The 24212-nt window shown below is 42.8% G+C and overlaps 1 protein-coding gene across 6 annotated transcripts in view; it reads left to right on the forward strand.

Moving 5' to 3' along the window:
• Positions 1 to 24212, forward strand: part of PCGF5 (polycomb group ring finger 5) — a 106499-nt gene that overhangs the window by 7106 nt on the left and 75181 nt on the right. For 4 of the 6 annotated variants that reach the window (XM_065552062.1, XM_008170582.4, XM_008170581.4 and 1 more), the window contains one exon: positions 7071 to 7187. The gene's annotated coding sequence lies outside the window, so the exon portion shown is untranslated. Of the gene's footprint in view, positions 1 to 7070; positions 7188 to 22271; positions 22410 to 24212 lie in introns of all 6 variants that reach the window. The other 2 variants (XM_065552063.1, XM_042856823.2) reach the window with 1 other exon arrangement.

Consider the following 24212-nt stretch of genomic DNA (forward strand, 5'->3'; position numbering starts at 1 on the left):
AAACAAAAACAAAATGAGTTTCTATGGACAAAATGTCCTGTGCTGCTCTCAGACTGGAATTTGGTTCAGCTATGGACTTGGTTTCTAGTGGAAAAAGTCAACAGTTTAGCAAATTGCATTTGTCTATAGTCACTCCAGTGCTTTGGGAAGTGATTTGGGATATGTTGACTATGGAAAAAAGGCTATATAAAACCAAATACTGTGGTATTACTATACTGTAGAAAGACAATTTATCTTCATATTATTCTTATAAGGGTGATTTTTTTTATTGGTACTACTCTGGAGGATAGTAAATATGTGAATTTACAATATAGCGATACATATTACATTTATATATCTTTAAATTGTTGCAATTCTTGGGTCAATTTTTAGGACTAGAAGAGTTGCCTAATGGAATATTTTAGGCTGTAACTTGCTGTTTCCAGTCTTTCAATAGTAATGTATTCCCTGCACCTGTTGTTCTGTAACAAAAAAACAACCTCCCCTCTCCTTCCCCCCCGCCCAATTTACTTTGCAGTAAAAGTATGGTTACCATATTTCAACAATCAAAAAAGAGGACACGGGGTGCTGCCCTAGCCCCGCCCCCTCCCACTTCCCACCCCCCTCAGAATCCCCCTACCTGTCCCCCCCCACCCTAACTGCTCCCAGGACCCCACCCCCTATCTAAGTCTCCCTGCTCCCTGTCCCCTGACTGCCCCAACCGCTCTCTACACCCCCTTCTCCCGACAGCCCCCCCAGAACCCCCGACCAATCTAACCCCCCCGTTCCCTGTCCCTTACCTGCCCCAACCGCTCTCTACACCCCCTTCTCCTGACAGCCCCCCCCAAACCCCCGACCAATCTAACCCCCCCGTTCCCTGTCCCATGCCTGCCCCCCCCACCAGGCCAAGGAAGAGCTGCGGGCTCCATGTGCAGCCAAACAAATAAGGCACTGCTCTGCGGGGGAGGGGGAGGGATTCTGGCTGCTAGAGGCCCCAGTGGCTGCGAGCGGCTTTCAATCAGGCACAGCCGTCCAATCAGCCGCACTGCACTCTGCGTGAGGGGAAGGGGGAAATCCCGGACATTTCTACCTTATTAGAAATCCCCCCTGGATGGCCATTTAAAGCTAAAAAAGCCGGACATGTCCGGGGAAACCCGGACGGCTGGTAACCCTAAGTAAAAGTGAACAACTTGGTGTATGAACATATAGATGAGTAACTGTCTCATACAAAGATATACAGCCATTGAGGGTTTCTGGTGATATCGTTAAGCAGAACATAAGTGATTTCTCTTTAGAATTTTAAGATGGTGTATTCTTGTATACATTATTTTTAATATAAAAGATTTCTAAAAAAAAAATGTCTTAGCATTCCGTGTAGAAAAGAAGCAAGTTGGTTTCAATACACGTTCAATCAATACAGTTAATATGGGTGTGTGATATCATACCCATATTAATTACATTTATATTTTGTTGACCTGTGGGAATAGCATGTCGGACTCAATTCTGTTCCCAGTGGGACTATTCATGAGAGTAAGGGCTGTGGAACTTGGGCTTATATAAGAAATGAAACTAGGATGTTACAAATATTTTATCCCAGTAGTTTTCTAGCATTTCATCCTGTGGACCATCATGTGAAAAAGACCCTCTTATGGAACCATCTCCCCTTTCCACCTTCCCCACTCCCTAGTCACCCACTTCTTGGTTCTCAAAATATTTTGTTCTGCTGACCGTGAGCAAAAATTCCATGGACAACTGGTAGTCCATAGGTCAGAGTTTGAGAACCATTGTTCTATTCACGTATATGCATAATACCTGCAGTTGGAAGTCACATGTATGTAATGAATTATATTTATTAATAATATTTGATATTGTGGTAGGGCTTAGTAGCCTCGGTCAGGATCAAGACTTTATTAAGAACTGGAATTTCCCAATCAGTAGTGAGTGTCTAAAATGACTGCTACCGTAAAAATAAAATGTAATACTGTTCAAGTGGCATTTCAGTGCTAGTTAGCCAATGATCAGACAGCCAAATGAGATGAGTTCTGTTTTTTATCCAGTGGGGATAGTGTTGGTGTTAAAGATGAGTAGTTGATTTACTGGAAATGAGATAAGAGATTAAGAGTCCCAGGAGTCCCTTACAGAAACATCACTACTAGTTAATGCAAGTGTAATAGCAGTATTCACCAAAGAGGGAAAACAGCATCAGAATACCATCCAGGCTCTAGTTTGGTCCAGAAAACCAAAGCTATTCTTCACAGCTAAGGATCAACTCTTGGGTATCCACCAGTGACTAGTGGATGCATGCACATGCATTTGAAATAACATGCACGTACACAAGTGCAATGCCTGATGTTCTATGTGTGTGTGCATTTGAAATCCCCTACTGATGTGTGCACTTTTCTTTGTATGATCTTTTGAAAATTTGGATCATAATTTGTATTTGTTACAACACTGAATATGATCCAAAATTTTCCATTGGTTTCACAAGAGATTTTCCATTGAATTCAGAGAGAGGCTGGATTTTAGCAATTCTTTATTGGTTTCAATGGGGCTTTTCTATAACATCCGGCTTTGCTCAAAATTTCAAGAGTAAGTTTCCTTTCAAACTGATGGTGCCTTCCTATTGAATCTGTTCTGGTTTAAAAAAAAAAGAAAGAAAATCTGAGTTGGTGCTGTTCATTCAAACTGTGACAGTTTCTTTTTTACTCAGGATTGTTTATTGCTCCAACCTCTCCCCCTCAGGCAACCTGGGAGAACCAGCTTCCTTTAGCCTGGTCACACTCTTTAGAGCAGGGGTAGTCTAGGCGAACCAGGGGCCAAATCCAGACCACCAGATGCTTTTGAACTGACCTCAAAATCTTTTTATTTAGTTATTATATCATTATTGTTATTTTTTATTATTATTATTTTCTCTGGAGTCTGGACCTTGACTAGACCTTGTCCAAGAAATTTGGACCTTGACAAATAATAATTGACTACCCCTGCTTTAGAGTAACACTTGTTCCATCAAGGTAGAGGCATTCAGTGTTAATGACTTCTTGATTGTCCTGAAGCAGCTTCCTGATAGGGTTTGTGAGATTCATGACCAGTCTTTGCTAGCAAATGGCTGATTCAGTATACAGTGAGGGTCACTTTATATACATAGTGTTAATAAAATCAACTAGAATATATAAGTTTTACACAGACAGATTCCCTAAACTCACATATTTGATACCGCCCCTCTCTGAGGTGTGATTATTTCACTGATGATACATAGTGATTCATTTTTGGTGGTGTTCTGCTTAGGTGAGTCTAATTTTTCTTGAGTTCTGGTGTGACAAGCACATTTTCCTGTAGTTGTGTATGAAGCATATGGGAACATGTCTTTCATTAGCTGCAGTGTTCCCCAATAACTTGATGTTCTTCATTGGCGAGATTTCCTTTGTGGCCATTCTAATCACAAATATTACAGAAGAGTAAAAGAGGGTGACCTAGAGAAACATTACACAGAACAATAGTGAAAGAAGTCAAATCCATCAACATGACACTCAGGAGCCTGAAGAGACCAGGGCAAAAGCTAAATAAGTGGCAGAAATTGGTGGACACCTTCCACACCTGAAGTGGTGGGAGGATAAATTAAAAAGAAAGATGTATATGTTTGTATAGATGAACCACCATCCTGTTAACTAGTGTTTCTATAACCCGGTCCTGGACAACAGGAAAAGGAGAACTGTGTACTCAAAGTGATCCATATTCTAAGGAAATCAGAACACTATGTTAGACCCATTATGATATTATTAATGAGAATCCTCATCCCTATCAAATAGATTATCATTTAGCCATTGTTTGTCTGCAACATTAGACCTATCTGTATCTCCAGTGAACAATATGACTTGAATTCTGATCTGAATGTTCAGTTACATTAGACACTTTTTTGTAAACATACATTTCTTTTAATTGAACAAAAGTATTACAGTTCCACTATCAGAATAATCTTCTGATGTTTAACAAATGTCTGTTTATAGGTCAGAGTCATGAGAGCCTATTAGCTTTGAAACCTCTGCAGTCATACTGATTTACTATTCTTTGCATGAAGACTCAATAGTAAATTAGTGGTGGTTTTCTATCGTATTTTAAGTGTTTGCCAAAGTCTTTTTGAGCCTCTAATATAGCTCCGTAAGGGGAATCAAACTCTTACTTGTACAGATCCTCAATTCTTAATGTTCCCTCAAAGATGAGGTAATCTGAAGAATCAGTCCTTTCTATCTCCCAAAGATAGGGTTGCCAACACTCCTGGACTGGCCAGGAGTCTACCGGAATTGGCATCAATCTCCTGGTGACTATTGAAAGCAATCTGGGAGATTTTAATAGGCCACTAAAAGTCCGGTCCCTACTTGATTTGGCTCCGCAAGGCTCCTGGAAGTGGCCAGTCTGGCTCCTAGGTGCAAGGGCAGTCTCTGCGTGCTGCCCCTGCCCCGACTGCCATCTCTGCAGCTCCCATTGGCCGGGAACTATGGCGAATGGGAGCTCGGGGACGGTGCCTGCAGGCAGGGGCAGCGCACAGAGCCACCTGGCTGCTCCTGAGCCTAGGAGCCAGACTGGCCGCTTCCAGGAGCCGCCCGAGGTAAGCGCTGCCTGGCTGGAGCCTGCACCCCAAACCAGACATGCCAAACCCGTGGGAAAAAAATGCAGAAATTGCACTTGGTTTTGGCTTAATTGGCTTGTGAGTTGTTTGTTGGCTAGTTTTGGCTGGTTGTAGCTTGTTGCTTCTTTTTTTTGATCGGCTCCCAGCAAGCAGGGGCAAGGGGGGGACAAGGGGCAAGGGGGGGAGAGAGTCAGGGGTGCACAGCAGACCCACCACAGTCCCAGACTGCACGCTGGGGGGGATCTAGTCACATAGAGCATTGGGGTTCTTAGGGATTGGCTTGTTTGGGCCTTGTTTTGAAATGGGATTAGCTTGATTTTTGGCTTATTGTTAAAGTTGGGGTTCTTATTTACCACATGAAAGTTGGCAACTGTGTCCTGAACTCTCGCACCCCAGCCCTGAGTCCTCTCCCGCACCTCAACCCCCTGCTCCACTCCTTCCTGCACCCCAACCTCCTGCTCCATCTTGGAGCCCCATCCTGCACCCCAAACCCCTCATCCATGGCCCCACCCCAGAGCCCACACCCCCTCCTGCACCCTAACCCCTTGTCCCAGCCCTGAGTTCTCCTGCACTCTGAACCCCTTGGCCCCAGCACGGAGCCCCCTCCTGCACCCCAAACCTCTCATCCCCGGCCCCACCCTCCCGGAGCCTGTTCCTGTCTCTGCCAAAGAAGTACTAAGGGATGGTGGGCAAGTCATGTTACTCAAAATGTTGAGTTGGCCACTAACTCTGTATTCCTGCTTCGTGGGTGCCCAACATGAGACACTTATAGCCAGGTTTGTAGAAGTGATAAGCACTCTCAGCTGCCACTGAAGCCAAATGGAGCTGTACTTCGAACATAAAGAGAGCTATAGTGTGTCAAGTACCCTAAAAAATGGAACCCTGGGTATTTCAAGTAGGTACCCAAAATTGGAGGACCCTGTTGACAATTTTGAATTTAATCTGTCCGTGCCTCAGTTCCCACATCTGCAAAATGGGGATAATACTATCACCTAATTTCACAGCATGTTCTGAAGATAAATTTATTGATGTTTGTGAAGTCCTCAGATGTTATAGCAATCAGCAACATAGAAATGGCGAGGAGAAAGTTGAATATTAGTATTTAGTGCAGGAGGGAGCTATGTGCTGTAAATAAGGCCTGAGGCCGCACACTGAATGGGGAGACTAAAAAAATATTGAATAACCACCCATTAACTGAATGGATAGGTGTTGGAAAAATATTATATGGTGATGTCATTAAAGGCTGTATCGTGCATACACACAAAGAGGATTGAATTCCTTTAACTTTTTTTGCTTGTAATTATTATTTATATTACAGTAGTGTCTTGAGACTCCAACCGGAGGTTGGTGTTTTACAAATATATAGGAAAAGGCAGTCCCTATCCCAAAGACTTTTTTCAGTCTAAACAAATGAGTGTGATAGACAAACCAGGATTAGGAGAGGCAACAGTAATACCACCATGTCTTTCATTGACTAGCTGGGTGTGTAATTTGTAGGTACAAAGGTGCTGTGGAGGTTGTTTTTAAAAGTTGTCCCAGCTCCCCACCTTCCTAACCATTATCAGACATCTGTGTTCCATAGTCATCACAACAGATGCCTATGGAACTTGAGGAGGACGCAGCAGTGGAGTTATGGATTAGTTTGTGGAAGGTGCTCATGCATGAGGGGTGAGAAGGCACTTGTGGGAGAGTGGGATAATAGAAGCATATCCAAGATACTTCAGATTAAAGATTTTAGAAACATTTTTTTTAAATATCTCAGACAGGATTACTCAGGCTCACTAGAGTGAGTGGGACCTACTGTATTCACCCAAACATTTCTTTAAAATATGGAATTGGGCCTTAATACAGTTTCCTATACTTTTCTACCCAAATGGAAGACATTTCTTAGGCATCACCGAGTTTCATATCAGCAGGAGCTGTTTCCTGAGTGTCTGGTATGGGAGGGTTTTGTAATTCAGAGAAGATCACACCTCTTTTGTATGATGTCTTCTTCAACTATTGGCTCTCTCCTTAGGTTAGAGAACAAACTGCTGGAATTAATGATGGTAACAGTTTAGCCCAATAATCAGAGGTGTCACATGACCCCACTGCTGCTATTGTGTTTTCGCTCCTGCTAGACTGGAGTAACTTTTCCCTCCTACCACAGTTGTGCGTGCACTGAGGCTTATGCAAATAAAAATGGCAGCAAATAGACTGTAGAGAATTATATTGTGATGAGTAAGCAGCATGTGCATCCATTAAATATTTTCAGTTTAAATTTTTTTTGCTGTGTGTGCTATATATATTTTGTGTGTTCTTCTGGTACATTCCTGTTTCAAATCTTTCATCCTTGTTCTTTCCCCCTCCTGCAAATGTGGCATTTCTTTTTATTAGGGTTATTTTCAAGATTTTATATTTCAAAGGTTTTAATTTTCATTAATCATTTTGTTCTTTTCCTTTGCATGTTGCTGGTTATCTTACAAAGATGAGGAGCTGGTGAAAACTCCAGGTAGAAGATAAATTAAGGAATCAGAAGAAACTTGAGTATACCACAAAGAAAACAAGGAAGTATCCCGGAGCAGAATCTAGAGTACAAGTGCTGGTATGAAACTACAAATATTTTTGTTGGACTTTAGGACAGCGTCTATCCTGGAAGAGAAACCTGACCTAATATAGAGCACAGTTTGTAAAACAGTTCTCCTTGGTCAACACTGGCCAGGCAGTGTTGAAACCATTCTTACTGGAAGAACAATATTTAAATATGATTTTGGCTAAAACAGTATTGCCTCTACTGCACATGGGGCCTGTTTCTCTTCAAGCTTGAAGTAATAGGTTGTATAGTGTCTTGATTCCTTATATGTAGCATTACCAGGCCATTACCTTCTAGCACTAGGTTTTGAAATGACGTTGTTAGAAATATTGACTCCGATTATTTATTCAATAGTTGCATAACTTTTTCTGAAACTATTATCAGGCACATTGCTTTTCAAAAATCAGAACATATTGCAATAAATACTCTGCACAATATCAGTTAAAATTTGCTATAATTATGTATTAAATTATAATAAACAGAGCATTTTAAAATCATTGCATCTGTTCTTAAGTGAAGATTTAAGCAACTAAGCAGAAAGTTAAACAGCAATATTCATAATCAAATAGGATTATTTAGGACCTGTTGAATTTTGAGTGTTGTTTAAAATTATACAAGGAAGTAGGGAGGGGGACGTATAATACCTTTTACTCCATTCCCCCTCGATGTAAAGCCAAAAGGTAGTTGAATGATTCATTTATAACTGAAGAAGATATTGGCATGCCATGTTAATCTAGATAATCCTACCTCAATTTTACATACCAGAGTCCCTGGTCCCATTATCCCACTGAAATCACTCACAAAATTCCCGCTGAATTAAGGGACCAAAGTTTGCCTTGTTATACCAAGGTTGTGAAAAGAAAATACGTGGATTTACATGCTCTACACCTGTGAGCCTGAAATCAGCATGAAAGGGGGGCTTTACCAATGAAATCTGATTTTGTCATAAGTATGTGAGACGACATACCAAGGAAAGTTTAGACTTACTCAAGGGATTTAGTAATGCTACAATTAAAAAAAGAACATTTTAATTTTTGTGACTAATTGTTGTTGTTTCCATAACTTGCCTATTTAAAGTCTCAGACTAAATCTTCATATACTTTTACATTTCATGTTGTCTGCCTGGAGTCAGTCACCCCTCCTTTGGAAACTGTTTATTTTTCAGCACTGTTTGGGGGCAGAGGTTAGATCTAGATTGGCGATAAAGCTTCCTTTGGTGGTTTCATATATTTGCTTTATTTTTTTAATCTTCCTAATAAATCTTCATAGTGTAAGATTGCATGGCCTCTTGACATACTGCAAATTGTCTAGGTCCATACACCTATGCCCTTAAATAAGAACACTTATGTAGTGTCTACTGATCAAAACTGAAGTTATGCTCTTACTATTAGATGCCAAGCAGAATTCTAGCTGTGGCAGTTTGTACCAGCTGAAGTCTATTAATGGCATGCAGGGCAAAACAGCTTAAAAGGGCTCTACAACAATAGTTTAAACAAGATGACACAAAGGTTTGAATAAAGACCTATGCATCAGCAGAAATGAGGTGGAGATGTAATCTGGCTATATTCCTAAGGCAATATAATGGAGATTTCCATACAACAAACATTTCATTCAAATGTTAGACGAGTCTCCAGCTGAACTGCTAAATTGCAAATCCTGGGGAAAAAAGCATTATAAAAGGAGATGGAGAGAAAAGACAGAATTAAGAGGTGAGTGATTTTTATATCCCACAAACCCATGTTTTCTTGCATTAAGTTGTAAGAAATATCTAAATATGCCTGGACACTATTTAGGCATTCACAACAGAGATAGCAAGTAGAATATGGGGACAAATTTAATGTAATTTTGTTCCCAGTATATACATTAAATTCAACACCATGGTGATAGATCAGTTCACCTAATAGTAGTATGTACATCAAGGCACCTGGAACAGCATAGTGGAACTTTTGTTATAATATATGTAATAGAAGAACAGACATCATTATGAGATACAAACTGATTGTTAAGAGGAAATAGGAGCCTAATTTAGTACAGCACCATGTTCCAAAGAGAGTTAGGTATGATAGATGCACTATCATTGTAGTCAGAGCCTCAAAAATGTCCCTCTTATTTCAGGAGGCGCTGAAAATATTGAAAAGGCAATATGCTCAGCCTCTGGTTGTGGGGACAGGAATTTAAATTGCTCAGCAATAATCCCTCTGACCATTTTGGGAGTAGCAAGGACAGACCCAGAAACTGTATGGCACTACATACATATATGCAAAGGGACAGAATAAAGGCAGAACACATTCAGCCTTGACTGAGTGCTTAATTAAGTGCAACCTTGACACACAGTGCTTTGCATTAACTTACCTATAATTCTCTTGAATCCTGATTATCTTAATCCAGGTAAAGTGAAGCACAAATACCTGTGTATAGAGAAAGTTGTGTTGTGTTGTTGGACAACAGAGACAAAAGTTTCAAGACTGATATATCTGCTGTGGGTTATCCAAATTTAAAAAAAAAGACTTATCTAAACAAATCAAAGTTACCTTAAATATGTGCATTTAGCTTTAACTTATCTTTCCTCTCATTTTATGAGTTGAATAAATAATACCCAATGAGTTAGAAGCAAAAGATTGTCCATATCTAAATCAGCACCAGGTACTGCCTTCATATAATCTATTAGTCTCAATGTGACTTTAAGATTACAAAATAGGTATTTTTTGTTGTATATGAAACTTATCTGACATTTTGGCTGGATGTAAAATTGTTGCCTCCAATTTATACTATATATTGTGATTAGTAGATTAAATCTGTCCCAAGTGATTTTTCATTCTTAAAAAAAAACCAAAAACATGTAAAAGAAGAATGGTGTCTTACAATATCAGTTGTACCAATTGATAATATTTGATTAAAAAGAAGGCGCATAAGTTACAAAACATTTTTCAAAGAAAAACCCCAAGAGTTCTTCTGGAAAGTTAGTTTTAATTTATTTATTTTTAAAGAATGTCATGCTTCAGTGGACTCCTAGCATATATTTGAGCCTAAAGTGCTAGATCCAAGATCTAGGAAAAATAAATATCTTGTGGCTGTATATGACAGTTTTCTAAAAGTGGTGCAAATATGTACTCTCAGTAGAAGTAGAATTATCAGGTGTGTCTGAGTTCTTGGAAGGCAGTTTTCAGAAAGGAGATAAAGTCCCCTCCTTTTCTTTTTTACACAGCCTCAGAATTTTAATGTTTCAGAACCTAATCAAGTTCTATTCTCCTCCAGTAAATCAATGAACCTGATTCTCAGTAGATACATTATAAGCCACCTCTGTGCTCCCTGCATTCTAGGGCTGTGCAAGAAACTGCCTGGCCCCTAATGTAGAGCAGCCTCAGGAGTTCTATAAATGATGCTGTGCTTCCCATTACCATCAGTGGCTATCAAACAAAGAATAGCTATCCTGCAGTGTACTCCAGCCACATCTTCAACACACCCATGATCCACCCGTAAATCAGGGGGCTGATGTAGAGCCCTTACACTAGCTTTATATCAGCTAAGAAGGCATCCTGCATAGAGGATATTGTCAGGGGAGCATTGTCTGTTTTGGCTGTAGGTTTGGGGGGGGTGCAGGGATGAGTTGTTCTTTGGGAGTCACATTTTGTTTTATTTTTGTTGCTTTAATATACGTGTTGCTATGTAGTTGCTAGAGAAGGCAATGTATAGTAAGTGACCCTACTACAGAAATTCTTCACTATTATAATCTAATCAGTTGCATTATTCAGAAGTGTGTGATTTGTCTGGAGTAGTTTCAAAGAGTTTACAAAAAAAACGAGGAGTCCCTGTGCTGATCCAGACTAACTCGGCTACTACTGAAAAGAGTTTACAGTGCATGAGATTAAAAGAATCAGTAAAATGCAACCAAACTAAAATATCCACCAGGGAAGGGGGGTAATAACCTTGGACATTGTTAGTGCTTTCTAAGGCTTGGTCTACACTACCCCCCTAATTTGAACTAAGGTACGCAACTTCAGCTACGTGAATAACGTAGCTGAAGTTCGAAGTACCTTAGTTCGAATTAGTTCGAACTTACCTTGGTCCACACTCGGCAGGCAGGCTCCCCCGTCGACTCCGCGGTACTCCTCTCGCCGAGCTGGAGTACCGCAGTCGACGGCGAGCACTTCCGGGTTCGACTTATCGCGTCCAGACTAGACGCGATAAGTCGAACCCAGAAGTTCGATTTCCAGCCGTCGAACTAGCGGGTAAGTGTAGCCAAGGCCTAATAAACTGCACAGGACTCATCCTGTGGGGATAAATAGGTTAGAACTATCCAAGATGGAGAGATACTCTCAACAGATAAAGTATTGGATGTGCATCATGATTTAGTATTAGAGGTTTATGCCCATTCAAGAATGTTGATATATTTTGTGATTAAGAGGTTGCTGTAATTTGATAGTGGACACTTTTGCAACCACCATAGTTATAGAGAACATGATGAGTGGGGGATGGTGTTTGCAGGTGCCATTGCACAGTGGTTAGGGAGTTAGGCTCTACTCTTTCCCCTAGACCACCCTCACATCTGGTGTTAATCTATCTTTTATTGTGGGTTGACTCAACCCTCCAGTCAGGTTACAACTCAGTCCTCTCTCCCTCCAGTCTGACAGGGTTTCCAGGGAGATATGGGGTGTGGCTGTTGACACCGCCCACCTCACAAGTGTCAAATCCCAGCCAGGGTTTGCAAAAGGTATTAATCCTGTCCTTCTTTTTGTACCCCAGGGGTGAGTCTAAAAGGTGAGGGGTTTTGTGCCTTTCTTAATGAGGTGGAGAGTTGGCAGTGGAGTCCAGGCCCTCCCACTCCACTGAAGTCCAACACAGGGCCTATAAGTAAGGCTGCGTGTCTGTCATTGGAAGTCACAGATTCCGTGACTTTCGTGACCTCTGTGACTTGTGCAGCAGCTGGTGTGGCTCAGGGGCTGCCCAAGCTGGGCAGCTCCTGGGCCGGCAGCAGCAGTTTGGGTGTGTGAGAGGGGGCTAGGAGCAGAGGGTTCGGGGCTCTCCAGCTCCCACCGGCATGTCCCTGCAGCTCCTAGGTGGAGAGGCCAGGGGACTCTGCGCACTGCCTGTGCCCACAGGCCCCGCCCCCACAGCTCCCATTGGCTGTGGTTCCTGGCCAATGGGAGCTGTGGAGCTGGCGCTTGTGGCGGGAGCAGCATGCATGGAGCCCCCCGGTTTTCCCTCCCCCAGGAGCTGCGGGACACACAGAGCCAGGTAGGGAGCCTGTCAGCCCCACCACCATCAGGGGTCCCGGGCCGTGTGCTGCCCACCTTCCCCGTAGCATCAGCAGGTCCCCGGGCCACACGCCACCGCCCAGCCTCCAGCCCCCACGGGGATCCTGGGCTGTGCGCCACTTCCTGTCCACACACAGCCCAGCACCAGCGGGGGTCCTGGCCCGCCCCCCTAGCACCCACAGAGCTCCTGGACCACCTCCCCCCCCAGAACACCCGTGGTCTCCCCTGCCCAAGTTTTAGTTAGGGTATATAGTAAAAGTGATGGACAGGTCACGGACCGTGAATTTTTTGTTTACTCCCGTGATCTGTCCATGACTTTTACTACTAAAATGTAGCCTTACCTATAAGCATTACCAAATGTCCAGCACCCAGGAGTGCCTTAAGGCTGCCTCCTTGAGCCACTTCCTACCACCCACTCTTTTGTCAAAGGCTTTCAGTCTGTCACTAAGTAATAAGAGAAAAGGTACCAATTGCACCTTCAGCCCCTCTGGGATCATTAGGCAGGCCCCCACACCACCGGAGATGGTTTCTGCAGCATCTTTCTTCAGGCACTCCCAAGGCAGGTCCTTCTTCCTGACTTGCCAGGCCACTTCTGAGCTGATTGGCTCCCTTTTAAGCTCCACCTCTAGCTGGTGCATACTCTGCAGGTGCAACTGGTCAGAGTTGCTCTTTAACCTCTTCAATTCTAGTGCAGGGTTTATACACCCCATCACAAGCCCACAGTGAAAAGTGATCTCTAATTTTCTGTTTCATTCTTTTCTATTGGTAGGTAAGTTTAACATGTTGAGCAAAGGCTCTGGGATTTACAGTATTACTATAAGTAATTTGGTTTAGCTTCGAGCAAAGCAATTGTATTTGCGTGGGTTTTGTTTAAAGATGTGCTGTTTGCAAAAGCTGTAGCCATTATGATGAAAATCTCACATTAGCAATTATCTGGTCTTTGGGACACATTATATCTCTGTGTATATCACAATGCTACTATATGATTCTAAATGTGACTTCTACAGGCAGCTTCTCCAGTAACACTAATCAGTGAGATTACATTAGAATTATAGTAGTAATTTCAAGCCAGTACAACAAATCTTGGGGAGAATTTTTTAAAAAGAAATGAGATCTGAAAGATTACATGTGGCATTTCTCTACAGTGAAACTGAAAGTATTTTTGACCTGAATTCTCATATCAGCATTGCAAGTTACTGACAATGTTGTTCTGGGAATACAGCTCATGGTGGCTACTGTTATTTTTGTTGACTTGGGATCTGAAGAAATATAAGCTGTCAAATGTTCCTCATATGCACATGAAGACATGTCATGCCATAAGAATATTAGAAACTTGTGTGAAAACTTCATTCTTTTCTTATCTATGCCCACATGCTAATAGTAAAATGAGTCACCCACTTAACTGCAAAACAGAGAATTTGCTTTGATGCTCAAAAAGTTTCTACGCCCTTGAGAAAAAAGTCAGAGTAGGTGGTGTTCAAATTATAGAGCCAAATCATCCCCTCCTTGGGAAAAACCCATAGAGGGGAATGGAAATTCTGCAAGTTGAAACTCAGAGTTCCTGAATGATCGTTCTGTTTGTACTGTGGTGGACAAATCCAGCCCTTGCTATCAGAGAGTGTAGCCTCCAAAAGACATTCAGAAATGGGGGAATGCTCCCAGAGCCTACAGTGAAAACTCCAGGGGTGAGAGGCAAAAAAGAAGTAGCACACCCTAGTATCCCTTGGTCTCCTGACAGTACAAGCGTCCTTTCAGAGCAGTTTCAGTGTGCGCATGGCATTTGTATGTAAGATAAGGTTGATGTTAGCATTTTCAATTCAATATGCATTACATTCCACACCATCATTCCCTGTGAGAAAGTTACCCTGCCATCCCTGCCTCTGTACAAACAGGTTGCATCTACCTGTGGAGCTAGGAGTGTGATTCCCGGCTCGAGGAGACATACCTAGGTGTCATCACGCTAGCGTGCTAAAAAATAAAATGTAGCTGTGGCAATATGAGCAGCAGGACAGGCTAGCTGCCCCAAGTACGTGTCCATCAGAAATCATAGGCACATTGTCAGGGTGGCTAACCTGCCCCTCCACTTATGCTACCATGGCTGCATGCTATTTTTAGCACAATAGTTTGATGAGAGTTAGCATGGGTATGTCTCTTTGGGATGGGAACCATACCCCTAGCTTCAAGTTTAGAAATACCCATAGAGGAGGTTTCTGCAAGTTTCATGAGCAGGGTCATGAAGTGTATTGTATACAGTGTATTTTCCCCTATTCCATTGGCTTTGGCCAGTACTTGTGCGTTTTTCCACCCCTCTGCACATAAGAGAGGACTGGTTCATTCCCTCTCATAATTTGTGCATGTACTTCTAACCATTATTCCAAAGTGTGGTAATGAAGAGATGTCCTCCTTAAACATACCTGCTCCCAGAGTTTACGTATGTGTTTGTGTAAATCTATCTGTTTACCACTGTTTTAATTTGTCCCAGAGCATTTTCTTTGTTGGTTAAAAATACAAAATGAGACAATATTTCTGCTTCAACCACTGTTTGTTATTAAAAACATTGTTTGGAAATAAGCAGGCTAATGCATTTTTATTTCCTTTTTAATAATGCATGTTTAGCTATGAAGCAGTCTATCAGTACTGCATGCATAGTACCCAATAACTGGATCATCACACCACCAGCATAAATAGATTAATTACATCGTAGAGGCATAAAAATAACTAGCGTCTGGAAGTTGTGGAGGCTGTTTATGGAATTAGACTGTGTAAACAGCCTTGCTCATGTTCATTATGTCTTTTATGTTAATAAGAAAGAAAAATAGTGTTGAGTTTGCAGTCTATGGGCTTGATTCTGCACTGTCTTGCACCTAGTGTGCAAAGTGAATGTAAAATGCTACTAATTCAAAATGATAGTGATTCAGTTCCATTTTGCACAGGTATAAATGACTGCACAAGGTTCAAGGCACTGGAGAATCAGGGTCTTTTCTGTAACAGTTTCTCAGGGCTGTTTTCCTTGACTTCTTCTGAGACCAGAGAGAGATTTGGGATTTGACTTTAAATTGTTAAAACTTCTGTTCTAAAAGTGGCAATGAATAGTCTCTGAAAATAATCAAGGATTGAGTGTTTTATTTATTTATGTGATTATTTATGTGAAATTTGGGACACTCAGGTGCAGTGTTTTCTAGTGATGCAGAGGTTGTCTAGTTTAGGTCAGGAGCTAAATGAATATAGAGAGGAAGAATGGTATTGTGCTAAAGGTACTGGACAGGGATTCAAGAGCTGGGTTTCATTCCTAGAGTAGTATAAACCCTCATAACTCCTGGTAGAAAATTCTAATGCCCTTGTGGGAATTACTTAATCTTTCATACCCGTCTATGAAAGGGGGGAGGTTAATAATACTTCTCTTTCCCACACTTGCCTGTCTAATCTATTTAGTTTGTAAGCTCATCAGGGCAAGGACTGTCTCTTAGTAGGCCTATGTACAGTGCCTAGTGCAGTGGGGACCTAGCTCAGATGGAGCCTCCATACACTATTTTAATACACATAACAATTAATAATCTGGAGCCTGTTCCTGCTCCCACTGAAATCAAAGTTTATAGCATTCCTGTGGGTAACTTTCTCCCTTTTTATAGAAAAGGAAACAAAGATTTGCTTCAAACTACATGCATATGGTCAAGTTTATATAGTTTTAAAAACTAATTTTTTTGTATGCAACATCAGTGACCTCTTGGTTGAGTCATAGCGACTTTATTAAATAGTGTAGCATTATAGTATGAAAACTGTTCCTTTCTTTCAGCTATTTTTTAGGATTGTACAGGTAATGTCTAGTAGTGTCCCAAACCCTATGCGTCTGACAAAGTGGGCATTCACCCACGAAAGCTTATCCTCCAATACATCTGTTACTCTTTAAGGTGCCACAGGACTCTTGGTTGCTTTTTACAGATCCAGACTAACACGGCTACCCCTCTGATACCAAACCCTATGGTTTTCCATTCAGGGCTAGGTTGCATCCCATGCTGCCGACCCATATCACAAGTAGCACAGATGGGAGAGCAGTCCCCACAGGGTCTCTACACCCTCTGCACATATGGGCAGGAAGAGGGCAGATTGCCAGTGCCACCTGTCCCCACCCACATACGTGCAGGCCAGGCCAGCTGCACCATTGTAACAGGAGACATATGCCACACCAGGAATTAGGGGCTGGAGCAGGCTTACATCCACCCCTGTGGAGCAGGAGGAAATCATGAGGCAAATGATGACTCTGAGTGTCACAATCTGTTTCCTGTTCTGCTCCTGAGACATCACAGTTACTGCTGACCACTATATAGGGATTGTGGCAAAGGCACAATTGAACCCATAGGATATGGCTATGCTGCAGCTGGGAGCAAGCCTCCCAGCCCAGGTAGACAGACGTGCACTAGCAGGGCTCAAGCTAGCAGGCTAAAAATAGCAGTGTGGCTGTAATGGCTCGGGCAGCAGCTTGAGTTCTTAAGCCCACCTAGCCCCTTGGGTCTGAACTCGGGTGAGTAGCCTGAGTCTCCCCCAGAGCCACAGTGTTCACACTGCTATTTTTAGTGTACTTGTGCAAGTCCATCTGCCTACCTGGGCTGGGAGGCTCGCTGTAGGCTGCGGGGTAGACATACCTTTAATTTCACATTACCAATCCAGCCATTGCCATAGGCTTCCTTCTTCTGTTTAATAGTTTGATTCAATCTCATGAGACCATTGTGATTAAGTGGCCCAGTAGCTTCTTACACCCATCCTCTGTCTGCTCCAGTCTTTTTGTGTACCTCTCTTCTGTTTCCCTAAAGACTTTTGTTCTAGCATCCAGGTCCTGTCAAACTTTGTCTGTGGTTCCCTGTTCCACTCTACCATTTTATTTCTAGCTCTTTGTATTATGCAGTGCTTGGTACAAATGTTCAGGTTTGCATATAAATAAAATATGGATTATATGTATGTTTTCTGATGCCCTATAGTACTTCATAGTGCTTCACTTAATTTACCCCTTCTACCAAATATAATAGTTGTATTATGAGTTAGACTGCTTACAAGCCTCTTCATTCTCCATTTGCTTTTTAAACTAAGTATTTCAGCAGAGATTTAGTGTTATCTAAGCACTTACTCTGGTTCCTTCTATTTCCCCCCCCCTTCTATTTCAACGCAGCAGATTAATATTTTTCTATCCCTTAAAAATTGATAATATTTTAATGAGTTCTCATTATCGTCTTTACAAAACTCTTGGGGCCAGATTATGGCCTTCTGCAAAAGAACCCGTGAGAGAAAACATGGGTGGTACTGCTTGAGGACTCTCTTCTGCCACTGGAGAACCAGGCTTTGCCCTCTTACCATTTTTCCCTAGCTAAAGAAGCAAGTGGTTCTACCCTCTGTCCTGCAGAAAGCTCCAAAATAGAGACAGAGCCATCGGTACAGAGGCCCCAGCTCCCATGCCAGGTCTGTGGCTTCCTTGCCCAACAGAGCCATATTGTCAGGGACTCCCATATGGGTAGCTGATTTTGGGACATCCATGAAGGGGGCTTCACAGCATTGAGGGGGCAAAAAAAGAGTCTGAGTCTGTATTACCTATTGCACAAATTCCCCAAAGGGCTTGTTAGAGGACAGTGGATGTCCCTGACCACAGATGCAGTCTCCCTCAGACACCTCCTCCCCTCACACAGGCCCTGGACCCACAGAGAGCTTGCAGTCCCTTCACACTTGTATCTCCCATTAATATCAGTGAGTTCCACATGAAGATAACTTGAAAGACTGGTGTGACAATCAGGGTCCAGACATCCCCAGGGGAGTACTGAAGGTTTAAACCCAAACCAACTGACTGTGCTAATTGTACTATAAAATATGCAAGTAAAGTCTTTAATGAAAGCTGTAATGCACTGAACTTCATAGTCATTATGATTATTTATATATATATATATAACACACACACACACACACGGTTAAGAATGTGTCTGTGTGTATGTATGTATGTATGTATATATATAAAATTGTAATGGTAATTGTGGTGCAATTTCAGCATCACCTCACAACTGGGCAGTGAGGCAATCAGGCAAAGAAGTGCTACCTCCCCAATTAGATCATACTAGGATTGCCAACCCTCCCGATTTCGTGGGGAGTCTTCCGGATTCACGCCCTATCTCCTGGAGGCTACTGAAGCCAAACCGGGAGATTTTAGGTGCTGAAAGTATGGTGGCGCAGCGGGGCTAAGGCAGGCTCCCTGCCTGCGCTGGCCCTGCGCCACTCCCAGAAGTGGCTGGCACGTCCCTGCGGCTGGAACTGCAGGGAGGTTGCCTTAGCCCCACTGTGCCGCTGACTAGGAGCCGCCCAAGGTAAGCACCTCCCAGCCAGAGCCTACACCCCACACCCACTCCTGCACTCCAACCCCCTACTCCAGCCAGGAGCCCCCTGGGGGAAAGGGCGGGGCTGGAGGCAGGGCAACGACGTTTGGATTTCTGTGATTAGACCGGGGTGGGCAAACTTTTTTGGCCCGAGGGCCACATTGGGGTTGCAAAACTGTATGGAGGGCCGAGTAGGGAAGGCTGTGCCTCCCCAAACAGCCTGGCCCCCACCCCTTATCTGATCTCTTCCCGCCTTCCTCAGAACTCCCAACCTCCCCCCCCCCCCCCGCTCCTTGTCCCCTGACTGTCCTTCCGGGACCCACCGCCCCCGGGACCCCAACCCCTCCTGCTCCCAGTCCCCTGACTGCTCTGACCCCTATCCACACCCCCGCCCCCTGACAGGCCCCCTGGTACTCCCACGCTTATCCAACCCCCCCATCCCCTGACCGACCCCCAGAACCTCTGCCCCATCCAACCGCCCACTGCTCCCTGTCCCGTGACTGCCCCCCAGGATCCCCCGCCCCTTATCTAACCCCCCCCCCAGCCCCTTTACCATGTAGCTCAGAGCAGCATGTCTGGCAGCTGCGCCGAGCGTGCAACCCCGCTGCCCAGAGTGCTGCCTGCGTGGCTGCGGGGAAGGGGCCAGGGGCTAGCTTCCCTGGCCGGGAGCTCAAAGGCCGGACAGGACAGTCCCGCGGGCCGGATCCTGACTCTGGATTAGACAGTTGGCAACCCTAGATGAGACTGGCTCGAAGCCATCGTCCAGGTCAGGAAAAAACTCTGAGGAACCATCAAGGCAAATGGGAACAGCTTGAAACTGAAAAGAAAACCCCAGTCTTTGAAAACTAAAAACGGAAAGTGTTTTCCCCACTTTTAATATCTATAGTGGCTGCGGGGAAAAAACTGCAAAAATCTTTTTAAAATGGAGGGGTATGAACTGAAGATATCCATAACTTGAGGCACAGTCTTGGAGGTGGGAGGCTGTGTGTGAACAGTGGATCCCCCTATGGATAGGGGTACACTAAGAAACTGTTCAAAGGCAATAGGTAACTTGTATTAGAAAAGGGATTTTATCTAGTATAGAAGCGTAAAGCCTGATATTGTGTTTTTATGTTTAGTTTCTGTGTAATTTATGTGTGTTTGCTTCCCTTATTACTTCATCTTTGAATCTGTGGCTTTTCTGTTAAATAAACCTTTAGTTTATTTTTACCTCAAACAAGTCTCTGTTGTGCAAACTGTGTGGAGTGTATATGCCAAAGTGAGCTGATAAATGGAGGCTGGTTTTACACCTTCTGGGGTGACGAACCAGAGGGGAAAAGTCTGAGTGTCTGGTAGTTAAGCACTTGAGAAGGATGGGTTTGGGGAGTCTTGGGACTGAAAGGACTGTTGGTGTCATCCTTCAAAGAGTAACTAGGCTGGTGGAAGCCAGGGTCAGACTGTGCTTGTGGGCTGGCTGCTGGTGTCAGGGACCTGAACCATAGCTGCACAGCATAAAGGCACCCAAGGTTACAGGGCAGGTGGTGACAGAACACCTTACTGGTCTGGGTGATCTTTAAAACGTCCATTTGAGTCCTAAATACTTAGCCCCTTTGGGACTGCACTGAAAAGAAACAGTGTTGTCTTTCTGTTATTTCTACTAGTAGTACTCGTATACTGGACCAGTAGAGTGCATTTATGTTGAGCATAGGCTGCAGGGTACTGCACTCAAAAAATGACACATATCCCAGCTCTTCATTAAAATCACTGCACCCTGCCTTTTGGTAACTTGATTTCTAAACAAAGATGGTTTTCAGGCTTGGACAGCTCTGGCATTCAGCAGCATTGTTGATCTTTTGTGTTAAGTTCTTCAGGACCAGAAGAGATTTATTGGTGCTCACATTTTTTATTTGTAAGTAAAATAACAGTACATGAAAAGAAAATAGGAGATGTTTGAAGCTACATCTAGGAACTTTAAGGCCTATTTTTGAGTAGTACCAAGCACCCACAATTCCAACTGAATTAAATGGGAATGTTGGGTGTTGAGCACCTCGGAAATTCAGGCCATATGGTCATAGAACCATAGAAAAGTAGGGCTGAAAGGGACCTCAAGAGGTCATCTAGTTCACCCTCCTGGGTGGCAGGAGCTATAGAAATAATAGATCTACCAGGATCCCCTGTGAAAGATGGATAGACATCTAGTAAGCTAGACATGCAATTCTGTAAATGTCTAGTTTATTATTGGACATTTCCAAAGTGAATTGTTTAAGAAGATGACTTGTTTTGTCAGCTGAATATAAGTGTCTCTTATGTTTAGACTTAAACCTTCTATTAATTAATTGTGGAAGTGAAAAATGCCTTTAGTTTTTCCATTAATAGCTTTCATATACAGGTACCTAGAATTTTGATGGGGTTTTTGTTCTATTTTACTGCTCCAGTTCCTAATAAAAAAACACTGAAAACAGGCATAATTTTCAAAAATGAACATACGAGGCACAGGTGACAAATACTAAGAGAAATAAGATAATTTTATATAGTCTGATCCTCTACTCACATGCTTAAAGTTAAGCTCATGCTTATGTGTTTTGCTGGATCAAGATCATAATGAGAGGGACTAAGCGATACAATTACCTTTCACTCTAACCATCAAGTTCACATTCTGACTCTGATCAGTGTTGCTTTAAACACTGGCTTGTGTGGAAGGTCAGTCGAGCAAAGCATGAAGTTCCATTGTGTGTGCTACCTAAACTATTTGACAATGTCCATTTTCAGCAGTTTAAAGTTTGTTATTCACAGGACACAGTCAACCCCATTTAAGATTTGCTCCTGCTCCCAAAGAAGCCAATAGTATGGTCATTGATTTCAATAGAAGTAATATCAGGCTCATAATAAGGATGTCAGCTCTGAAACTGGAAAATAGGTACTTTTATTATGTGAAGATTATATCTATTACAGAGGTATGTGCAGATCTTTCTTGACTACAGATGAAATTTGAAATTACCTGTTTTACTTTATGTAAAATAACTTATTTCAGTAGTTTGTCTAAATGAAATATATTGTCCATTTCTTCTATTTATAATGAACTGTATGTTGAGCAGTTTCACCAGCATCACATTCGTTGTACTTTGTAGTCTTCAGAAAGTTTGCGGCATTTTCTCTGCCAGTGCTAGAACTGAGCAGTTCATCAAACACAACAACAACAACAGGTCACTGGCAAGTTGAAATCCACTTATGTATTTAAAGAAATGTTTAAAGTAATTTCAGGTACTATCCTTGACCCTGAGTCTCCTTGCCAGTTTCTGTACTTTTGCAATGACATTAGCCTATTTAAAAATGTTTTTCTCTTCCTTCCTTTTTACAATGTGGAAGACTCACAGAAACAACAGGGAGAACTCACAACAGTAGGTAAAATAAATTTCAGACAAAGGTGTAAGTTGGCAGACTGTTGTAGGTATTTAACTTTTTTTTAAGTTGTTTTACTAATAATGGCTTCTCTCATTATCCGCATGAATCCTCAGAGGGCAATTAACCCAAACAGGCAACTTTCAGTTTGTGGTTGGTAAAGGCATGCTATGGCACTGGCATTTCTGAAGAGTTGTAAGACACACGGAGATGATAAAACACCTGACAGCTTTCTAGTTTTCTCAGCAGCAGAGGTAAATCTCCTTAATTTATGTTAGTTTCCACAGCTAAGCAGAAATAAAATTAAGAGTTTATATTTAGGTGAAATGAATAAGTAGACAGAATTAAGATAATATGAACAGACTACATCTTATGATGTCAAGTATCAGAGGGGTAGCCGTGTTAGTCTGAATCTGTAAAAAGCAACAGAGGGTTGCATCTTATGATGTGTATCAACAAGTGCTCATAAGCTGAATTCCTTGTCAAAAAACTAATCTAGTCTCATGCATTTGTGATAGAGGCCAATGGTTTCATAATAATTATGTTTTCTATTCTTAAAATCCTAATGAGGAAGAATATTAGACTGGGGAAAGCCAAGGAGGTTTGCTATGCAAATTGATAAGTGAAGCATACTTACTTTAGGCCTATACGACATTAGCTGATGATAGAACTGAAGAAAATAGTCAGGTCTGTTGTTCCAGGCTAAAAATCATTGGGTTTTTGGTGTGTGTGTATGTGTATATAACTGAGCAGAGTATAAAGATGACATAGGAATGTTGAAAGGTCATGGTATTGTACATTAATCACTACTGAAAGCAGACTTTGTCATCTGCTTTAGATGTTGTAAGATATTTCACTGGAGCTCAAGTAATGCATTAATTTGTGTTCATTAATTGAGTAAGAAAAAATTAGAGTGAGAAGTTTCCATGTGAGGTAAATCATCTCACATTTTGGATTCCAGAAACAATGTGAGGATGGCCTCAAAGGCTAGGGATTAATACAATATGGAGCAGAAACAGCAGTAAGGCATAAAGTTGTATTAATACTGTATTAAACTGCCAAGCATAAAAAAAACAACTTATCTATCTTTGTACCCCAGTTGTGAAATGTAGATGAATTACAATAATTCAAATATATATTGTACTTTTCATCATATAGGATTCCAAAGTACTTTATAGACTATGATCCCAATTTTCAAGGACACACATGCTTAGCTTTACACATGTGCAGGGCCGGTGGAAGCACTAGGCAAGTTAGGCAGCCGCTTAGAGCGTCGAGATCTGGGGAGGGGTGGGGGTGGGGGGCGCCGAAAAGCCGGTGCCTAAAAATAGGACCAGATAGCAATCAAGACGCAGGTTGCAGATCGCAGACTGTAGGGAGGACGTAGATAAGAACTACGCTCCCAATGAATTGCTCTCCTGCCATTTTCAAAGCCAGCGATTAGGGAAGTCCTTTGATTAGATCTCAGACTATAGGGAGAAGGAGGTGGTAAGAACCACGCTCCCAGTGAATTGCTCTCCGACTCCTGTCTCCTGCCATGTGAAGTCCTTTGATTGTCAATCGATAATTGTACAGATTGCTGTGTTGGTAGGTCCATTATTACAGTACTAGCCCCTCTGTCTTGTAGTAGATTGCACAGCAGCAGCCAGAAGGAGAGTGGAGCAGCTTTTGGGGGGGGAAGACCCCCCCGGTGGGGCTGAGCTGTGCTGTCAGTGTGGTGAACGCGGGGCCGGCTTGCACATGGCATGCTCCTCGGAGAGCGGGCTGCAGGTTTTCCAGGGCAGAGGCTCTGCTCCCTGGGGAGAGAAGGGAGGGTGGCCACAGCTGGCAGTTCTGTGGGCTCTCTTGAGTGGAGGGGCGGCTAAGCTGCTTTAACCCACCTCCCTGCGTCCAGCTTTCTACCCTCCCGACCCTGCTTTGACGTGAGGGCCGTGCACACTCTGCCTCACAGTCCTGCCTGCCCCACGCCCCCCTGCCGGAGCGAGAGCCCAGCATTCAGTTCCCCAGCCCAGGCGCAGGACGGACTCATGAAGGCAAAGCAGGCGACATGCTCCCAT

The sequence above is a fragment of the Chrysemys picta genome, chromosome 7, assembly GCF_011386835.1.
Source record: "Chrysemys picta bellii isolate R12L10 chromosome 7, ASM1138683v2, whole genome shotgun sequence".
NCBI lineage: Eukaryota > Metazoa > Chordata > Testudines > Emydidae > Chrysemys > Chrysemys picta.